At 41.3% G+C, this 19,735-nt stretch overlaps 1 long non-coding RNA gene across 1 annotated transcript; it reads right to left on the bottom strand.

Moving 5' to 3' along the window:
• Positions 1 to 6,016: 6,016 nt before the first annotated feature.
• Positions 6,017 to 19,608, bottom strand: LOC146543507 (uncharacterized). The gene is made up of 3 exons (XR_014886235.1): positions 18,489 to 19,608; positions 11,487 to 11,635; positions 6,017 to 6,153 (listed from the first exon to the last, which is right to left on the bottom strand). It is a non-coding gene; the product is annotated as an uncharacterized LOC146543507 (long non-coding RNA).
• Positions 19,609 to 19,735: the final 127 nt, after the last annotated feature.

Genomic DNA, 19,735 nt, shown 5'->3' with positions numbered 1-19,735 from the left:
AAGGAAGGAAGGAAGGAAGGAAGGAAGGAAGGAAGGAAGGAAGGAAGGAAGGAAGGAAGGAAGGAAGGAAAAGGAAGGAAGAAGAAAGAAAGAGAAGAAAGAAAGAAAGAAAGAAAGAAAGAAAGAAAGAAAGAAAGAAAGAAAGAAAGAAAGAAAGAAAGAAAGAAAGAAAGAAAGAAAGAAAGAAAGAAAGAAAGAAAGAAAGAGAAAAGGATGAAGAAGAATAGCCTGTAATCTTTTAACACAGAATCATTAAAGTTGGAAAAAGTCACCAGGCCCAACCCCAACCCATCCCACCATGGCCACGTCTCTCAGTGCCACATCTCTGCAGTTCTTGAACAACATCAGGGATGGTGACTCCATCACTTCCCTGTCAGTCTGTGCCAATATATGTGATTTGGTTAGAGAAGAAAACGAGAGGAGATATTGATTGCAACCCAAAGGTCATGTTTCTCGGCCCTTTGAAAGCTGTCAGAAGGATTGATAAGGCAAAGTCTGCCCTGAAGATAATCATTTCCTATAATGATGACGAAGAACTGGGGATAACACTGGCAACAGAAAAAAGTTTCTTCATCGGCATAAAAGCCAGAGCACTGATTTATTGCATGAGGAGGAAAGGATTTTTTTTTTAACCAAGCCAATCTGAATCATCGTAGAGGCAATAAGTTAAAAATAAAACCGAATCTTACGTCCTTTCTCAGTTTTGCTGGAGTCACTTGAACAGACATTTGTTTGAACAAAGATGCCTGACGTTACAGCTATTTTGAAAAGAATGTTTTTATTTCAGTTTGGTCAACCCCAGTGAGCTAACTCAGGTTAAAATAGAGGTGAGCAGACAACAAGAGCACAGGAATATATGGATTGGGTCAGATCAAAGGGCTGGTGATGCTCAGGGGTCATATGAGCATGGGAGGTAGTGATTAATTCCCAAGCTATTTTCAGCCTTAAGAAACCCACATCTTTAGAAATGTCTGAAGTCAAAGGCCCCAACCAATGTGTTTAATGGGCCTATGCTTCAAAAGATAGCTCAGCCTTCACAATATCCCACAGAAATAAGCTCCTCAGCCTAGTAGTGGATTTGGAGACTAATTATAGCTGCTCTGCTAATTGAAACCCACTGTGTGGGCACCCCAGTTTCTTCAGTTGTAACAGCCCAGAGGTAATTTGGGTTATAGGCTGGGCTTGAATTTAAAACTCTAAACTGAATTGGAGTCCATGTTATCTTTTCTTCTTTTTCTTCATCCTTACTTCATACTTCAGGATATAGAAATGAGCCAAGCCTAGGACCCAAGCACATTCCAGGCTTCAATCTCCAATTTTCACTTCAAATCAAGGGGAAAAAAAAGCAGAAATTTTTCAAATGGATGATAACTGTTTATTACTCTACAGTGCACTGAGACTAATCTGGTAGCTGAGATTTCCAGGTTTCAAGAAGTATATATGACAGATTTCTTCCAAGGCTGCATACATCCCTTCACTTCTCTTTCTTTTTCTTTTTAAAAATACTTCTGACAATTTCTTTCTTTGGCTTCTCAGGTCATATTTTACATGTGTGGGCTAAGGACATGCCTGGCTACATGGAAGGGTCACCATTCAGGATACAGATTAGGAAATAGTACAGTTTGTCAACATTTGGCCTAGACAAACTTCCAAAATATAAATACAGATGGTTTTATTTAAAAGAGAAAAAGTCCACATTCTCTTAAATGTTGAAGGTTGTTTTCTTTCCAATCTCATTTCTTTTCCCTGAATGTTCGGTACATTGGGTTCCATTGTTATCAAATTGAATCACATTTATATAACAAAATGTAATTAGGAAATGGAAATAGAAATGGAGAATCTACTGGTTTTGTGGTTTATTCAAGAAGTTCCTAGTTTCAAATTGAGTAGATTTCACTTACGTCAGGCATTTCTGGGAGTATATTCCCAAGTTAGGAGGAAATAGAAAACCAATTAGAGGGTAATACAGAAGATAACTCATCTACTACCTCTGAGGACCAGACAATTAATCCACTTCCCCCAGAGCCTGACTTGTAAAGTGATCAAAAAACATCTTCACATGGCTGGACTGCTGTGGCTAAACCACAGTTTGCTGTGAGCTCTGATCCTGTGTAAATTGCACAATACCTTGATGAGATCTCACATTTCAGCAGCTCCTGCTTGACTAAAGAGAGTTCTTCTGACCCAGAAAAAATAAGCTAAAGCCCCTACAGTTCCACCTCTGCAACATATCTCTTTGCATCACAGTTCCCAGGCGTGCAGTGGGATCTCAAATTACCAAAGCAAATGGCACAGTAAATCTTACATAACAAGAACACACTTACCACCAAATGTCTGTAGTCCAGGCCAACATAAATCATGCTAATAATCTAACAAACGACTTTCAGTGAATGGAATGATACAGCACTTGAACTGCAAGACATCAGTCTAATGTGCATCTCTGGTCTGACACTTTCAGTGACCTTTGGATGCTACCACCTTAACAATATCATACAATGAAAACTTCATGCCCCTGGGCTAATAACCCAATAAACTCACATCTTGTCATTGCTTCCTGTTTTGCAAAGGTTTTTCATATGTCTCTCTCCTAACAAAAGCAAAGGGGTTCATTTGCTATGTGAAGCACAAAGTAGACGAGAGCCTTGGTTTGAATAAAGTAAAACCAGTGCTATTGCTCTAACAAAGGACACGTTGAGAAGTATAAAATCAACACTGCAAGGAACAGGTCTGGGGTAAGACCACTGTTTTATCAAGAGAGGTGAAAAAAAAGAGAATTCCATAGCTAGAAAAGCTGCATCAGTAGATAGGAAATGTGTGTTTGCATCTAAGACAACAAATACCATTATCAAGAAAACAGGAATCAGGAGTTCTCCACATCCCAAGTGAGGGGCACACAAAGAAATTATCTCTTCAATGAACAAAACTGAGGCTGAATACGATGACACATAGCTAGTCCTAAGGATGGGTGGGGACAGGCAGTGCTCCAGCACACTGTTTAAGGCAGAACAGGTATCTGTCCAACAGCCCAGCTGTACCTGATGGGGACAAGATGTCATGGACCTGGGCAAGGATCCAGGAGCAAATGGCATTTTGCTTCCCTCTGCAGCAAAATCCCTTTTGTGGAATTTCTCCAGTTAAGAGCCCTGAGCACATCTTCAGGCTTAAACAGTCTATGCAACTGATGTGCTATTAGGATTATTTCCCTCCTTTACATCAAACATCCTGAATGAAGCAATAAATATATATATTAACATGTTCAGTCATCCGCCCCAGAGAAACGCTGCAAAAATTCAATTTTGGCACAGATGCAAAGGCAAACCAACCACAAGTAGAGCATGGTCTGTTTTCTCATGAGGACACTGTTTGCTTTCAATGACATTTTTGTTGTGAGACCATAATAACTGGGATACCTGTCTCGTGGGAGCAGTAGCAATTGACCTGAATGAGCTATGAGTAACATTTTGAGGTTTCTGCCACTGCAGAAAGGCTGGATTGTGTGTTGTGGGAACGTGTAAGCTGAGCACATCAAGTATCATGACGCCTGAGAGATACTTTGTGGTCAGATTTCAATTAAAAAGTGGTTTTGATCCTCTATAGGATTTTGAGATTCTTTTTTAAAAGAAAATTAAATGTGGATTATAAAAAGGAGGAGACAGGACTACTCAATCTGCAACTTGGAGCTGAAATGTCAGAAGTAAAAACTTACTTTTGAATGTCTTGCTAACACACACAGACGTTTCGAGGCTTTCAGCTGTTTCAGTTATCATTGTGCAATCCAATCTGGAAATAATTATTTATAATTAAAAAAAAAAAAATCAAAACTAAACAGACTAGTAGCCGTGTTTGCTGCAGCAAACACTAAAAGCAAGTATTACAGCATACAGTAGGAATGGCTGGAAGAGGCAAGTCCTCTACCTGGAGAGCAGTGGGTCTTTATACAGTGTCCTGCTATTGTGCTAAAGAAGCACAGTGGCATCAGGCTCACATCTGCACCCTTATTAACTGAACAGCAGCAAACTATGCCACCAGGGGAAGAGTCTACATTCCCCCAAAGTCTCAACAGCAAGACTTCCTCTGCTCTGCTGTAGATTTCACCAAAAAAATGCTGATTTTATCCCTTGCTGTGCCTTGTGCTTTGCAGGAGCAAAATTCTTGCAACACCTGTGCTTCTGTGATGCCAGGCAAACCTCGGGGGACATACCGAACTCCCAGCACACCAACGGATCCGCTTTCTTAAAGAGGATGCAAATAACCAAGCATTGATTACATGACATATAACCGTGCTGGGCAACATTCCCTGAAGCAATCTATCCCCCATACCCGGATGGAAGCTGCTGTAAAAACTGACAGAGATTGCAGCTAGCAAGTTATAGCAGAGATCTAGGAGACTGGAGATAATATTCCTAAAGCTTTCAGCTCCACGTGCAGCTGTAGCACAGAAGGCAAACAGGATGTCAGTTGCACTGGTAGAGGAATGTAATATAGTTGAAAAGATTTGGTTATTATTGTATGAGGAAACGATAAGATCTTGTGCAGAGTATGATTTTGTCAAGAAATAATACGGGAAATAAATTATATCGCTTCTCTAAGTTTGAGAAACATTTATTCTCAGAAGGAGTGGTGAGGCATTGGCATGGGCTGCCTGGAGAGCTGGTGGAGTTACTGTCAATGGAGGCATTAAAAAAAAAAGAGTAGATGTCACACTGAGTGACACGGTTCAGTGGGTATGGTGGGGATGAATTGATTGTTGGGCTTGGTGAACTTTGTGGCCTTTCCCCACGTTAATAATTCTATGATTCTACGATAGGAGATATATTCAGGACAATGGTCTTATTTCTAACAGCCTCTGTTAGATGCACCAGCTGCAACATTCAAGAGAATGATGCTTTGTGTCTGCTTGCCTAGTCTGGCTGCCAAACACTTTCAAGCAAACCCCCAGAAAGTTTCCTGCCCTTCACAGCCACACACCAGCATCACCAGCACTGAAGACTGCTCTGGCATCTGGCTTTGCAAAGCATCTCTACTTGAAGAAGGTTTCATTGCAATGCTACCAGTCCCAAGGTGAACCTCAGAAGATAAACAAAAGGAAGAATCTAATTCTTAGCATAAGGTAATGCTCAGGGTCACCTCTGGTGATGTAACCTCAGGTAACTTTCTTTCCATTTGCAGACGTCACTCGAGGGACAGTATTCCCAAAGCCTCTGAAGCAACAAACTGTGGCCAGCTTTGCTTCATCCTGAGATGCATTTCACGCTTTGCAACACGTAACCCAAATATTTTGCAAACATGACTTCAGCAACTCACCAATGAAAGAGAGGAAAACAAAACAGAGCTGTCACTAAAACAAGGCCTAATGTTGATTGATGAAAGAGATGACAGCTACACTGTGATGTCAAAAATAGAATAGGCTTGTTGATACACCTCCAAAAGTAGATAGCAAAAAATAACTGTCAGCAAAAACAGAGGTACTCACATTCATGAATATACGGATTTGGACAGATGTCAAATTTCTGGGTGAGCAACACCCAATGATTTGTCAACTAAGACTCAGGGATCCATGCCACAAGCCATAGCAAGTCCAGTTACAACACCACCCTGTGGTTCTCAGTGATAAATGTTTCTGCTATTGAGTTGCTTCAGGGGGGGAAGTAAGTCACCAAATGGTGCTCTTCCTGCTGTTAAGTGGCATATTTTAAAAGGCTGGTTGTTCACTGAAAGCCCTAGAAATTGAGCAGTAGTCTGAAACTTTGTGCCCACAAAAACATGGGCACTGCATTTTAGATACCATTTATATTTTGTGAGGAAATACCTGATAATAATGTATAAAAAGCCAATGGAAATGGACATAGCAGAGGCTTCATGATGTTCTGGTCATGAACTTAAGAACAGCTTAAGAACAAGCTTCATCCTTTTCCATTTGACATAAACACATCTTTCAGTACCTCATTATGACAAGAAAGGGGAAAAAAAGCAACGAAAACAAGAGTGGATATAGAGACATAGGGCTTTATCAAAGCTCATTAGAGGGATTTTCTCTATTATTTGTTCTGAGTTTTACATATCAATCCCAGTTCTTCCACAGTATGCCACGATTGCCTTCAGCAGTTCCACAGTACCAGGGATTTTACACAATCCATTTGTGTTTTCCAATACCTTCAGGAAAAAGAACAAAGAGAAAACTGATTGTGATTTTTGAAAGTATCCCTACTGCTCCGTATATTCAAAAGACCAGACCAGATTTCTAACAGAAAAACTCTGCAAACAAGAGAAAGATCTGAAGGAAACTTGAAAGTGAGAAGAAAATAAGCTAAGGAGATCTATTTTATTCATTTTTAGATCTCAAGTCTTACAGTTGAACATTATCTGAATACAGACACATTCATTTTTGCCAAAGTATTTTGTTCTTTATCTTTCCTGCTCTCTTTGCCATGACATTTCTGGACTGAAAAAGGCTATCTATCAAATTCATACCTTTCTACTCATTTCTTAACAAAGATCAGCTAATTGCATCATCTCCTCTCCCTGCCAAAGAGAGACCATCATTTTATTTGGCCCACTCCAACTTGTTTTCTGTAAGTCATGATATTTCTGGATGTTTCTGTCTCACTTGAGGAAAATAAACTTTGAAAAACAGCATAAAATTTCCACAAACACAAGCTCATTTGAACCTTTAAAATTCTGTGTTCAGATGAGGCTATTTCTCTTCACAATTATTACTCACTGTTTACCAGTAGCATATGAAAACATATTCAAATTTTGTCTAAATCTCCTCAGATTCTATTACAATGGGCTTCAACGTAGCACTTCAAATCCTCAATGAAGAAACTGAGCAAAGCAAATGACACTGTTTGCTGACTTGGTGTATTTTATTTTGCAGTTGATGCTATCGCAGTCATATATTAGAACAGAACATCCAAACACTTCTCAAACTACACCGTGTTTAGTTCCTCTACATAAAGTACACCGGAAATATTTTGTGTTATCACTACTGCTTTTATGCTTCCAGCTAGAATAAAGTGGTTTTCCTTCTGCATCTCAAGTTTTTTGGAGGAATCAAGATTTCTCTAGAAGATCACGTGGTTTTAGAGGATGTGTTTGCCCTGTATACAGAGCCATATAGAAATATCCTACCTTCCTTGCATCCCTTCTTCTTGCAGCTTTTTGGAGGCTGCTGTGTGGATATACATTGGCTGCCTCAAGGGTAATAACACAGCTAGTGCAATATAATTATTTCTCACCGGACTTTCAAGTCTCAGTGCACATTTGTATTTGATGAGTATTTATTCTGGGAGACTTTCCCATGTCTGAAGCCTTCTGTAGCTTCTATGTGGAAAGGCAAGACACAAAATTATGGCTGTACCTCCCCTGCAAGGCACCAAGTTTCTTTATTCAATTACACACAACTACTTTGAATAATGTGGTCTTGCTTTTTCCTTTGGGAAAGTCTGCTCTGCCCATATCCAAACAGGAACTCTTTGATGCTCATGGGCTGCAATGACACTGAGGCTGCCAAAGCCAACTGTCAAAGTGCAAACAAGAATAGACTCATTTGTCCCACCACAGTGTGCTGTTTGCAGACGTTGCCCTCAAAGACATTTTCTTTGAGTTCTTCTCTTCCATCAGTTACACAGCCTGGAAGAGAAGCTGGATTACTCACACCATGGCTAGGTGGCACAGGATGGCATCCTCTCCCTCTGCTGCTATAGGGCCAACAGCAGAACCACACAAGTCCCTTTGTAATAGCATGGACGGCTGCTGAGATAATGATAACAGGCCATACATACATCAGTGAATATTTCTGATAGTTGCTCATATCATCTCTCACTGATTGTATTAGCTACCTCCCTCTGCTTGCATTCCACTGAAGCAGGAAGCAGCATGAGCAAATGGCCCAACACAGAGCTGGGAGAGGGCGAGAGTGTGAGATGTCTTTTCTCAAGCAACCCCAAAACTGAGCCCATCTAGACTGACCACCCTCTTAGCTCTCACCCATACAGGAAGACAAAGCAAAGATGGATCCCTCCACAAAGCATAGAATTTTTGCAATTGTATTTCCTGCCTATTGCTGAGCCTTGCCTGAATCATTGCTTTGAGATTTTAAGTTCAATCTTTGCCAAGGGCCATCATAAAATGATACTGAAATCAAATCCTCAGCACAGGCTGAGCGGGAGTTTTGTTGCTTTTTCTCTTGGTACTGCATTTTGGGATGGTTACACAGACCCCAAGTTCTTCTACCAGGTGCTGAGCTGTGGTCCACTCTGAAACATCCTCTCCAGATCACTTCCTTCAGCTCCCAGCTCATCTCGCTGTATCTTGCATCCCTATAAGCAGTGAGGGGATGCCTCATTACACTCCAGTAGTGAGATTCAAATACATGGGCCCTGCTTGGCTACATACATGGGTGAGTCCTTGGCTATTTGCTCTCACAAATTACACTCTGCTTGCAGAAATCCCTAAATTCAGTTCTCACTGAGTTCTTGAGTCTAAAAACTTATTCCAAATTGGAAGAGCCAAGCATTCTGCATCTTGCCATGGTCAGTTCACCTCCATGGGAACTTCCAGCAACTGCTGTGGCCATGGAGGGTTCTAACATCAGCTCCAGCTCTTATACTTCAAACTCTATGACAAGCACTCTACTCAGCAACAACCATTTGCCATCATGAAAAATAATTTCTGTATAGTCACAGCTTGAACTTTGCATGGCTTGCTTAGAGAAATAATAATACAGCCTGACCAAACTTTCATGTTTTCTGGAAAAATCTTGATTTTCAAATCAATTGGGTATCCTAAAACAAACAAACAAAAATGCTTGACAAAGAAGGGCTGCTTTTTGAAAGCATCACTGTTTCATATTTCAAAGAGAGAACTGAGAACACTTATGAAGGGTGTAGCTATTTACCAGGCAAGAGTGTTCTTATAAACAAAATAATATGAAACATATCCTCTTTGCTGTCCTGTTTTTTTTTAATATCTTCCAGTGTATGACCATGTAGGGAGCAGAACTGAAGAGAAAATAGAGTTCCAAGAACTCTATTCCAAGAAGCACATCATTAGATAAAGAGGGATTGCAATAGATAAAAAGGGTAAAGGACAATTGTGTGACAGAAGTGTATCTTAAAGACTCATGACAGAAGATATTGGTTTCGGTATCAGTCTCAAGACTTCTACATGCAATCCAGTTGCAGAAAAAAAAAGTGAACAAACATGAAGGCCAAGAGAAGAGTTGAGTCCATTCAATGGACAAATGCACACAGGAAATCCTTTAACCTGTTTGTTAGTCTCTTCACAGAAATTCAGGTCTAGAACTATGAAAAATACGTTCACGTACAAACTCATTCCTTGCAGATGGCTTTCCAACAGTACATGGGGGATATTTATTCTTTCTGTTGAGGTGGAGAGGCTGTGGTGGGGCTTAAGAGAGAGCAAGGTAAAGTGAACGAGTTGATTTGTTCTAAAAAAATCCAGAACTAAGTGAATTTCTGTAATTTCACATCTGGAGAACATCTGAATCTATCCTGTGCTTCATCTGACCATTTTATCAGATTTCTGTTCTTTGTTACCAAGCTAACTTCTAGAAATAACATCATAGTAAGTGACGAGTGATGCATTTGCTCTGTGCTCTCGATACATCATATATCTCAGAGGAGCAAGCAGCCAGTTAGAAGAAATACCATGTGAGGTTTATTTCTGTTTCCAAGTTCATGCAATTCCCTGGGAGAGGGCAGCTCTAGCTGAATCCTTGCCACTTTTACAACAAGCAAACTACCATCAACAATGGCATAACTCATGACTAAGTCTTGCAAGCCATACCAGGTCAGATTCTGGACCTTGGAGAGTGATGAGATTGTTTTTAGTTTTAATGTCCCAGAATATGGGGTTGGGTTTATCATATATATGATATCATACATCTTTTTCTGTAAACACCTGTGGCCAAAAAGTAAAGTAGATACATCATCTCCAATGAGTTTGTGCCAATTTACACCACCACTGATACTGCAAAAGAGGGTTTACTGCGCCTTGAAAAACTGAGTGTCCTATTCAAACACTAAACAAGTCATTCACATGTTCAGTCTCACAGCTCATGGGCAAGAACACAGTCTGAGCCATGTATTCAAGTACTGAAAAGCCCAAAGCAGAATACCAGTTTTCTTTCATGAAGTTTTTTTGTTGTTTTTTTTTTTTTTTTAATTGAAACTTTCCTTTAAGATTCTCATTCATTTGGCAAAGAAGTTGAACCAAGATTCCAATTGTATTTCTGAGACACTGGAGACCAGTTATACAGATTTTCCAAGATATCAAAACAGACCAAAAGTTTTATCACAAGGAAGAGAAACTGTGTCTAATAAGGACATGCCTCTACCTAGATCAGAAATACCCCAGTTTGGTAATTGTCTTCTACTGCCTGAATTCGTCCCATGAAATGCCAGAAGACAAGGTGATACATCTACAAGACAGGTTGGAGGCAAAAAACAACCAACCCCAGACAAACTGAAGAAGTCTGCCAAGCAAAACATGAGTTTTTTTAGTGGTTAGACTGAGTGTGCTCTCATATTCCCACGAGAAAACTAAAATTTTCCAGGGAAAAAGTTGATTCCTTATTTAAAATGCCATGGAGTTCAAAAGACAGAGATTCAACTTTCCCATAAAAAAGTATATTATAAGGAAATGGTTATCCCTCACATCATGTTAATGTGGGCACCAAAGCTCTCTGATGACTTGTACTTCTCTGCCTAGTGCTACACACAGTGGCTACTACATGCTTTCCTATCCACTGACCAAAAATCCAGCCTTCTGTCCCAGTCAACGTGGGGCAAAATAGTGACTAAAGATCTGAGTGCAGCCAACTGTCATAGCCACCACACTCATATCCTGTTCTCTGCAGGCCTTGATTGTGTATTTGGGCTACTAAATGCCTTTCCAACACCCATACCTCTTATTCCTGCCATAAAACACTAAAAGCTCATGCTTTGTGATGGGGTTGCAGCATAAGGCATGACAGCACCCCATTACCCTCTGACTCACTTGCATGAGGGTTGGCATCTAAGCCACCACATTGCCAACTAAAAGGAGTGACTGTTCAGGAAGAGGCACTTCCATGCCCTGAGGGTACCATCTGTGCAAGACACTCCATTCAGAGACCAATGACTCAGTGCCCCAACATTGCTCCACAGAAGCCCACCAACACTCTGCAGTTATATTAACAATAAGTCTAAAGCAGAAAGCAGTAAAATAAATGAGGAAATGATTACCAAGGCAGTTGCAATTTAGTAAGTGGATGTTATGAAAACGTGCATCATGTATACGTGAATCAGAGGCAGTGCAATTTGCAGACCAGTATTTCCGATGACATCTGATGATCTTTTTCTTTACGTGCAATATCCCATAACAAATTGTGAGGACCGCTCATGAGCCCTTAATTAAGGAACCTTATGGTGAGCCCATATAACAGATCCCTCTCCTGCAGATGCAGGAGGCACTGTTCATACCTTTTCCTCAGTGCCATCTTTAACTGCACAACCATCATATGCATGAGATTTGATGTCATCTTCCTTCCTGCTTTTTCCATGATAGACAGCATTTGTCCTGTAAAGATATCCTCATCAGGGTGACACCACTTCAGAAAATCTGCATTTTCCTAGAAAGGAAAAATCAAGGTTTGACTGTTAAGGGCTGCTAATTCAGATCATGAATGCAAGACTGCAATTTGCTCAGCTTTGTTGTGTTTACTTTTCTGGCTGCAGAGAGAAAAAAAAAACAACAAAAATAATAGTATTTTGTGCCTATGTTTCCCCATGACCACTTGTTCACCACTGGATTCAAATGCCAGAGGTAAGCAGCTAAACCTGGAGCAGAAATGTAATAACTGGCCCAGACTCTGGCTTAAAATGGTCTCATAAATGATATCCTGACAGTATTTTGTGAGCCCTTCTTTTATTTGTACCTGGTACAGTGCTGGCTTCCTTTCCCAATCAAAATAAATATGGAAATCTGTATTAACTTTCAATAGACTCATTAAAAAGTAAATGGTGATTCATTTTTACTTCCTTTTCTAGGAGCTTAACTCCCACCTTCCTCTCCACAAATATATTTCCCCAGCTGGTAACGTGGTGCACTCCCAGAGCACAGCTTGTGCCTGAAAACTTGTAAACCTGTTCTGCCTGTCCCTCCCTGCCACCCTGGGGAGACAAAGAGAGGGAGGGGTGCAAAATGAGGGAGCATATTCAAGTCCCAAGGGCATAGAGCAGTGGCAGAGGACCATTTGCTTATCAGCAATCAAGAATAAAACTAAGGAAACTGCAGCTGACATAACAGCAGAAGCTGGGTTTTTGTCCAGGCTTGTAATCCATGGCTGTTTTCTAGGTTGTTAATGTCTCGGTGCTATTTGATCAGCTGAGTGAGCTGTTCCACTTCATTTTCTCTGAGGAAGACCCAGTGGGAAGCCCTCAGTATGAGGCAGTAGAAACAATGACCTTGTTGTCTGCCCACCCATCGAGCTGGAAAGCTGCACATTAATTTCCAGAAGCCTAAATGTTCGCTCAGGAAGAGCTGGGCTGCTCGTGGCTCTCTACCTCATGAGATATTCCCATTACTTTGCATTTGGGTGAAGCAGGGTATTGCTGTCTGGTATCTCACAGGAGATGGCTTTCCTCATGGGAGACAGATAGTGACACTCTTCTACATGAAGCATAGAATCAAGGAGGTTGCAAAACACCAATAAGGACGCCAAGTCCAACCCCAATTCATCCCCACCGTGCCCGCTAACCATGTCCCTCAGTGTGACATCTACTCTTCCTGAATACCTCCATGAACGATGACCACCACCACCTCCCTGGGCAGTCTATGCCAGTGCATCACCAATCTTTCAGAGACAAATTTTTTCCTAATATCCAACCTAAACCTCCCTTGGTACAACCTGAGGCCATTTCTCCTCATTCTATTGCCAGTTAACTGGGAGAAAATGCTTTCATGGAAAGGATGAGAGATATTATTTTGCTTTCAGTTTCAACAGCAGAAATTCGCCTGTGAGAGCTTTCAGTAGTAACTGTCTGGAGCAAGTCTGGAAGACACAGATTTATTTCCTAATCCCCTGGTGGCCCCAGGCTAAGAGGTAAGATAAAACTGTCTCAGTGGGTCTTTACTGGCTTCTCAGTGCCAATGCTGCTCTCAGCTCAGTAATGAATATTTATCATAGAGCAACAATGTGCCCTTCCTCTTCACACTGGAAAAAATTTAGGCTCAAAAGCAAAATCTGAGGAGGAATCTCCATTCTCCATCCCAGAAAAGGACCTCCACCTGCACTGCTACGCCAGACCAGGAAGCTCTAGCCAAGATCTACAGATGAAGGAGCTTATATGTGCACCAACTGCACAGAGCAAAAAGTTACCACAATGAGTCCTCACAAAGCTGAAGGCTGGCTGAAAGAAGCCGAAGAACAAGAAACAAGATGGGACTGGGGACCACCTAAGCAGCAGCAGGCTTCCTGCCGCCATGCTAGGCCAGCACCGCTAGGCTCAGACAGTGACTGAGCCTTTCATAACCAGCAAAATAAAATACTTCTTGGAGGAAGAGGAAAATGTGTTTGTGGTGGTTCAAAGCAGTGGGATCACCTCACGTCCTGATTTCCACTCACCTCTCTGGTTTTTGGGGACTGGCTTGCATTCAATGTCCATCACCAAACTGCCCTCAGATTTGACAAAAATGAGGTCTTAGACTCCAGTCTGAGTCTACATCATAGCCCTCCCACTCTGTTCCTCCAAATTTCTTTCCCCTTGACAGCTCTGCCCTGAAATTGCTCAATTTCGGCAGAAAAATTACTCCCTCTACACCCAGACAACACCTCAGACTCCACCATGAGCCAGCAAATGCCAACTATGTACCATGGCTAATTTAAAAATAATAATAATAATAAAATTTTCCATTAATATTTTTCAGTGCCAACGAACTTTTAAAAAGCCACACTTTCAAACATTAAAAAAAAAAAAAAAAAAAAAAAAAAAGGCTGAAAGGGCTGTAATTTCAATTAGTAGATGCTGATTTTTTTTTTTTTTTTTTGCATTTTCATCAACAAAAACTGTTGTTCACTTAACGCCATCTCACTTGAAAAAATGAGGAGGGGGTTGATCTCATTCCATTCCCTTCTTTAATGTGACAAAAGTGCCTCTGGGGATGGAGCAGTTGCATGAATTTCACTGAAATGTGTTTATTATTTTATTTTTTTGTTCCCCAAAAATATGCCTGGCAGTGAGAAACCTCATCTATCTGCAATTTGCAAGTATGGAGCCTCATTGCACTCAGCCAAACTGCTTTGCTGACCCAGGACCCCAGAACAACTCCAAGGCTGAATCTCAGATGTGAAAGGTTGGCTCACACAAAGCAATAAATAAACAAAATAAGTAAATAAATAAAAATAAAAAAAAAGAGGAACATACACCCGGTTCTGTAATACTGCATGTATAAAAGGCCTGTGTCACAAGATACCTGCTAATATTTCTATCCCCAGTGTATGAATTATTAATATTTAGTACCTGTGACTCACTAACATTTACTTTAAGAAGTATTTTTATAAAGTTTGGCCAGTTTTCTTGATGTAGGAGTTAATGGAGACTCCTGTTGTTAATGACCAGAGAGCCCTCCCTGAACAAACTTTTCTGGTTGCTGTTCAAACTGGGCTATGGGACTCTTTTATGGCCCTAAACCTCTGACACTGAGTACTGAGGCTGTCAGCATCTCTACCAATGGCTCTGCTGAGACACAGCTAATTTTAAATCTGGATTCTCAAGGCAAAGGCAAAACCTCTCTTTTACTGGCAAAACTGTCAGTCGAACGCTGTGTTGAGATTACGGGAACGCGCTGCAAGAGAGCACACACAGTCCTTTTTTGGGCACTTGGCATTAATTTTATCTGATGTCACGGATTATATAAGAGGAGAGTAGAGACCTCACACAAGCTCCTTCTCCATCAGCGTGAGACAGCCAGGGGGAAGCAGGGATCTTCCTGTACAATGAACTCATAGTCAGGCCACTCTGTGCAAGCGCCACCCCCAGTGCCAAGGGAATAGAGTGTGACCTGGTCTAGCAATTATCCTGAAGAAGAAGGAGCACGAGTTTTCCAGAGCTATATCTTGAGCTGTCCACAATATTAACTAGAGTTGACTTTTAAACTCCTTGTCTTCGTCTAGGTCGGAGGGTTGACCTTATAAAAACTCAAGTGCTTTCGTAATTTTATTGCTCCTGTTAAAATGGTTGGCTCCCAAACCTCGATCGAGGGTTTGGGATTTCAAAAAATCATCTTTTTCTGATGAAGTATCTGTTCCCCAAGAATCTCTTGACTAGTATCCTCCTCGGCTCCGTGAGTCTGTTTTGCTGTCATGATTTAAGGCAGCTTAATTTCATTCGTGTATTTGGAAAGGCAAACACAGCCTGCTGAGCTGGCCAGATGCCCTCAGACACTTTGGGATTGTTTAATGACTCTGAAGATGGGAAAAATATCCACGGTCTTCATCTTCCCATCAAAACCTTGTCCTCAGACAGTGCTACATGTCTGGGACAGGACTGGATCCCTCCACCACATTTTAGCAGTTCATCTTCTGCAACAACCAACACTTGGTTTTATTTGTCTACTCAGTGCCACCCCTACGTGGATGCCCTAAATTAATACTTGCCAGCATTTCCAATCCGTCTTTCTAGGTTTTTCCACCTGTACTTTACCTCTGAATTGGCAGGAGGAGGCCCAGGGGTCCCTTGGGGAACACATCTCAGGATCCAATGACTCATTTTTTCGCTAAAAGACCTACAGGGAAAAAACTATCTGAATAACAGCAACGAGTGCTTTTTGTCATCTCAGTGCTTGCTGGCAAGATGCTAAGCACACCTACCTCGGGCACTTCTGGAAGGTCTCTATCTGTATCCATGACTGTGCACCACACTGGTTCATACAATTTCATGTTTCTTTTCAACTTGAAATGGTAGAAATCACAAGTGGGAGGGTCATCAAGACATTGTCTGGTCCATATCCTGCTCAAAGCAGATTTAGCAATAGCTATCTCAGTTTCAGGAGTTGTTGCCCATAGTTCTCTTAAAATTCTCAGAAGATGGCCTCAAAAGACAATATGGAATGTCTTTACCAGTCAGAGCTTTCCCCAGTGGCCACTGTCAGTGTTCATTACTACAGCTTAAGCCCACTGCTTCTCAGTGAGGCCCCTTTGGACATGAAAAACAAATGCCCTCTTCCCCTTCTGAAGTATTTTTACAGATGTCAAGAGTCTTCCACTTTTCCTTTGCTCTCCTCCATCCTTAGGATTTGTTTTAGCTCTCAGGTCACTTTCTTTGCATTCTCCCATACTTCTTGCAGTCTTTTGTATTCTTTTCTAACAGTAGATCTCATAGTTCACTAGAGACCTTAACAAAGCTAACCTGAAAGGATTCTCACACATCTTACAGGTTATATCCATCCTTGCACATCTGATACAACAACTGCTTCTTTGGCAGTAGTGTGACGCTCTTAATGATTATTTATCTCAGTTGGGCTGAGTCACTGCCTTACTTTTTGGTCTCCATCTTTCATAATTCTTTCTATTGCTTTCTTCTGAGCATCGGGCAGTTTCTGCAGATTGTTTCTCCGACTTTCAGGGTGATCTCTGACTTCCAGCCTTACCCTTCAGCACACTGTCCTTCTCAGCACCATGCTATCCAGCCCAGTAGAAATTCAATAACCACAGTCATTTCTGTTCTACTACAAAGATTATTAATGAAAACACTTTTCAGAATCAGGCTGAAATCACATCCACAGAGGATCGCTCTCCATAGACATAAACAGATTAAATGAAACAGATTTAAACTCTAAGCCACAGAGAATTACTCTTCAGACATACAATTACTGACGCACTTTTGGATCTGCTTCGCATTCATTGGGACCATATTTTGATTACAAACATGTCAAGTGAGATGGTATACTTCATCCAGTCAATCTGTTAGACATTATCCCTTCTGTCCTACTTGCAAGGCTGCTAAGCCGGTAGAAAAGGAAATTAGGCTGCTTTTATGATTTGTTTCTGGCAACAAGCACATCATCACCTGCCCACAGCTTTGCTATCTGCCCAGCACTCTAGGTTTTTCCCTTTTATAGGCTCATCTCTCATTCCTCAGCCCGAGTCGATCAGCTCACACCATCCTGCAGTGTGTGTTTTCCCCAGTTGCTGAGGAGAAGTGATTACTTTGCTCAGCACAGAGGCATGTTGTCGGGCTCAAGGATGGCTCCTAGGGAATTCCTGGCAGGCAATCCCAGCTTAGAGAAGTTTCACTTTCAAAATTGCCCTGGAAGGCAGCTTTTAGGGGAAGAAAAATAAAAATAAGGAAAAAAAAAAAAAAGAAAAAATAAAAAACCCTGATTCTCTTGCCCATTGGCATAGCTAGAAATGGTATTTTCTTAGCTTGCTCTGTTTCACATGTGCAAAAGATGGATGTGCCTTGAAAGAGCAGCTTCTGAAATAAAAACCTGAGGTTCTGCCAGGCGCTTCTCAGTGCTGTGTGCATTGGCATGTCCTCTCCTGGGGTCACGGTCACCCACAGCCCCTAAACCAGAGGAGCCCCGAGCCTCTGAGAAGCAACACTCATAAGAAAGGCATTCTTAAGCACTGAATTTATGTTACAAATCCGTGCCCCCATCTCCTTCAGCTTTTGGCTATAATATTCCACCTGAGCCTCCTGACTTTTAACTCTCTATAAATAGCTTGTATTCAGTCTGACACTTAATAGCACTATGAAGTGCTTGGCTACACAGTGGATGAGGGGGAAACTGCATATAGCACTGGCCTGCTCCCATGGCACTGATGGTGAGGAGCAAACACTGCTGAGAAGAGTGCTGCATAAGGGAGACCTTGTCTGTTGATTTAACTCCATAACCCTATTTTAACCACTGTCAACAAGATATAAGGGTGGTTTCTATTTACACTGAGGCTCCTTTACGTTGCTCTATCCACACCCTGAAGTGGCATAAATGTCTTCTAAGTGCCTTAAAGTAGGTCCTTAGTATAAATGAGAACCAACCCTGTCGTTTTCAAAATGGCTGTGAAAACATTGCCTGCATCCATCCTATAAATGTCTGTGGGTTTTTGGAAGAACACCCATCCCAAGGCATGCCCATACTATACATAGCCTCCGACGAGCTCTGCGCGATGAGGGACAAGCAGGAAGACAGGCAACAAGATGTTTCTCCCAGAATGGTGAGCAGGGAGAGCCTCTGTACCTTGGAATAAACTTTGAGGCAGCATTTAGCCCCACATCAGAAGTACAACATAGGAAACCAGGAGTGTGCCACGTCTCCTTCTTTCGACCTCTACCTCCTCTTGGATCCACAGGGATTTTCCCCCTCCATTCAGCCTTCCATCTTTTAGAACTTCTCCATTAAACCATAGACCTGAACCCTACAGCCAACTGAATGAAAACACGTATTTTTCCCTCGTACCTCTTCTGCTCCAAGTGCTCACTTACCTGGTTTGTACACCTGATGTTTGGAATGAGAACACAGCTGCCTGCACTGTCATTCCCACAAGGCATTCCCAATCACACCACTGTTTGGTGGATAAGCACTGGATTAAGCACGCTGCTCAAACAGGAGACAACAGTTAGGAAAATCAGAAAGAGCATCAGAGCGTCAGGAGCCAATACACAGAAAATATCAGCCTTCGGTTTTAATACATTCCTCCAGAGGAAAATGAGAACTTAAATTTTGACCAAAAAAAAAAAAAAAAAAAAAAAAGGATTATGGGGCTATTTGTAGCACTAGCAAATTGGAATAACTGTCATAATCAGCAGGATGATCTCTGCAATCCAAACATTATCATGAGTTTTAATACCAATTTCTGTTCACTGTTAATCTTCCCTAGCATAAGAGATTTTCAACACAGAGGCAGTCAAGAAAGCAAGCAGAAACTGAGCATGAGCAAGTCCAAAAGGGTAATTTGTAATTGCAGATTATCTCTGCAACTTTCCTTCTGCAGAAGTCACCGGCCCAGCAGTGCTGACCATTGGTTCAGCTCTACCTGTAGCAGGCCAGCCCTGAACTGATGCAAACACTGCTGTATTTTATGCTGATCTTATTCCATATGTAACAGAGAGTATTTGTTTTCATGGCCCTCATGTCAATCAGGACTCCCTCCCGTGGCTCAGCCTGCCTTTTTGGTCAGAAGCCATCTGGTGCTCATTGCTTGGAATCTGAGTTATAAACCTCCCTGCCATCTTATTCTTTTAACCAAAATAGTATTGAATGAGTATGAAACAACTTGGTTTCATTTGTGGGACTGTGGGTGCAGATGAGATCAGAGAAAATTTCAAGAGGAGATTTTAAAAATGTATATGCTTTTCCCTTAAAAAAAAAAATCAAAAACATTTATTAACAGCCTGATCAGGAAGAAGAGAGTTCATCTCATTCTTATTTTGCAGTATTAACTTCATTAACCACTCTTATCCAACACTTCCATTTACTTCAACTTGTATATTACAGGGACTCAAAAGACAGACATGCAATTTCCTTTACTCCTAGGATATGAAGAAGGATACGTCTTATTCCTGATAGGGTAAAGATTAACTTTTAAAGCCTGGTCACCAAAAAGGTTTATTTATTTGTCTGCAAAACAGCCTCCAAACATCTTAATCTAACATCTCCGGGTTCTAACTCTAGTTCCCAGGAGCAATCCCAAATAGCTCAGGCTCAGTCTTCTCAATACAACCATTAATGA

This window comes from Meleagris gallopavo, chromosome 13 (genome assembly GCF_905368555.1).
Source record: "Meleagris gallopavo chromosome 13, MGAL_WU_HG_1.1, whole genome shotgun sequence".
Lineage (NCBI taxonomy): Eukaryota > Metazoa > Chordata > Aves > Galliformes > Phasianidae > Meleagris > Meleagris gallopavo.
The sequence above is the reverse complement of the archived record's forward strand: the minus strand, read 5'-3'. Positions and strand labels throughout refer to the sequence as shown.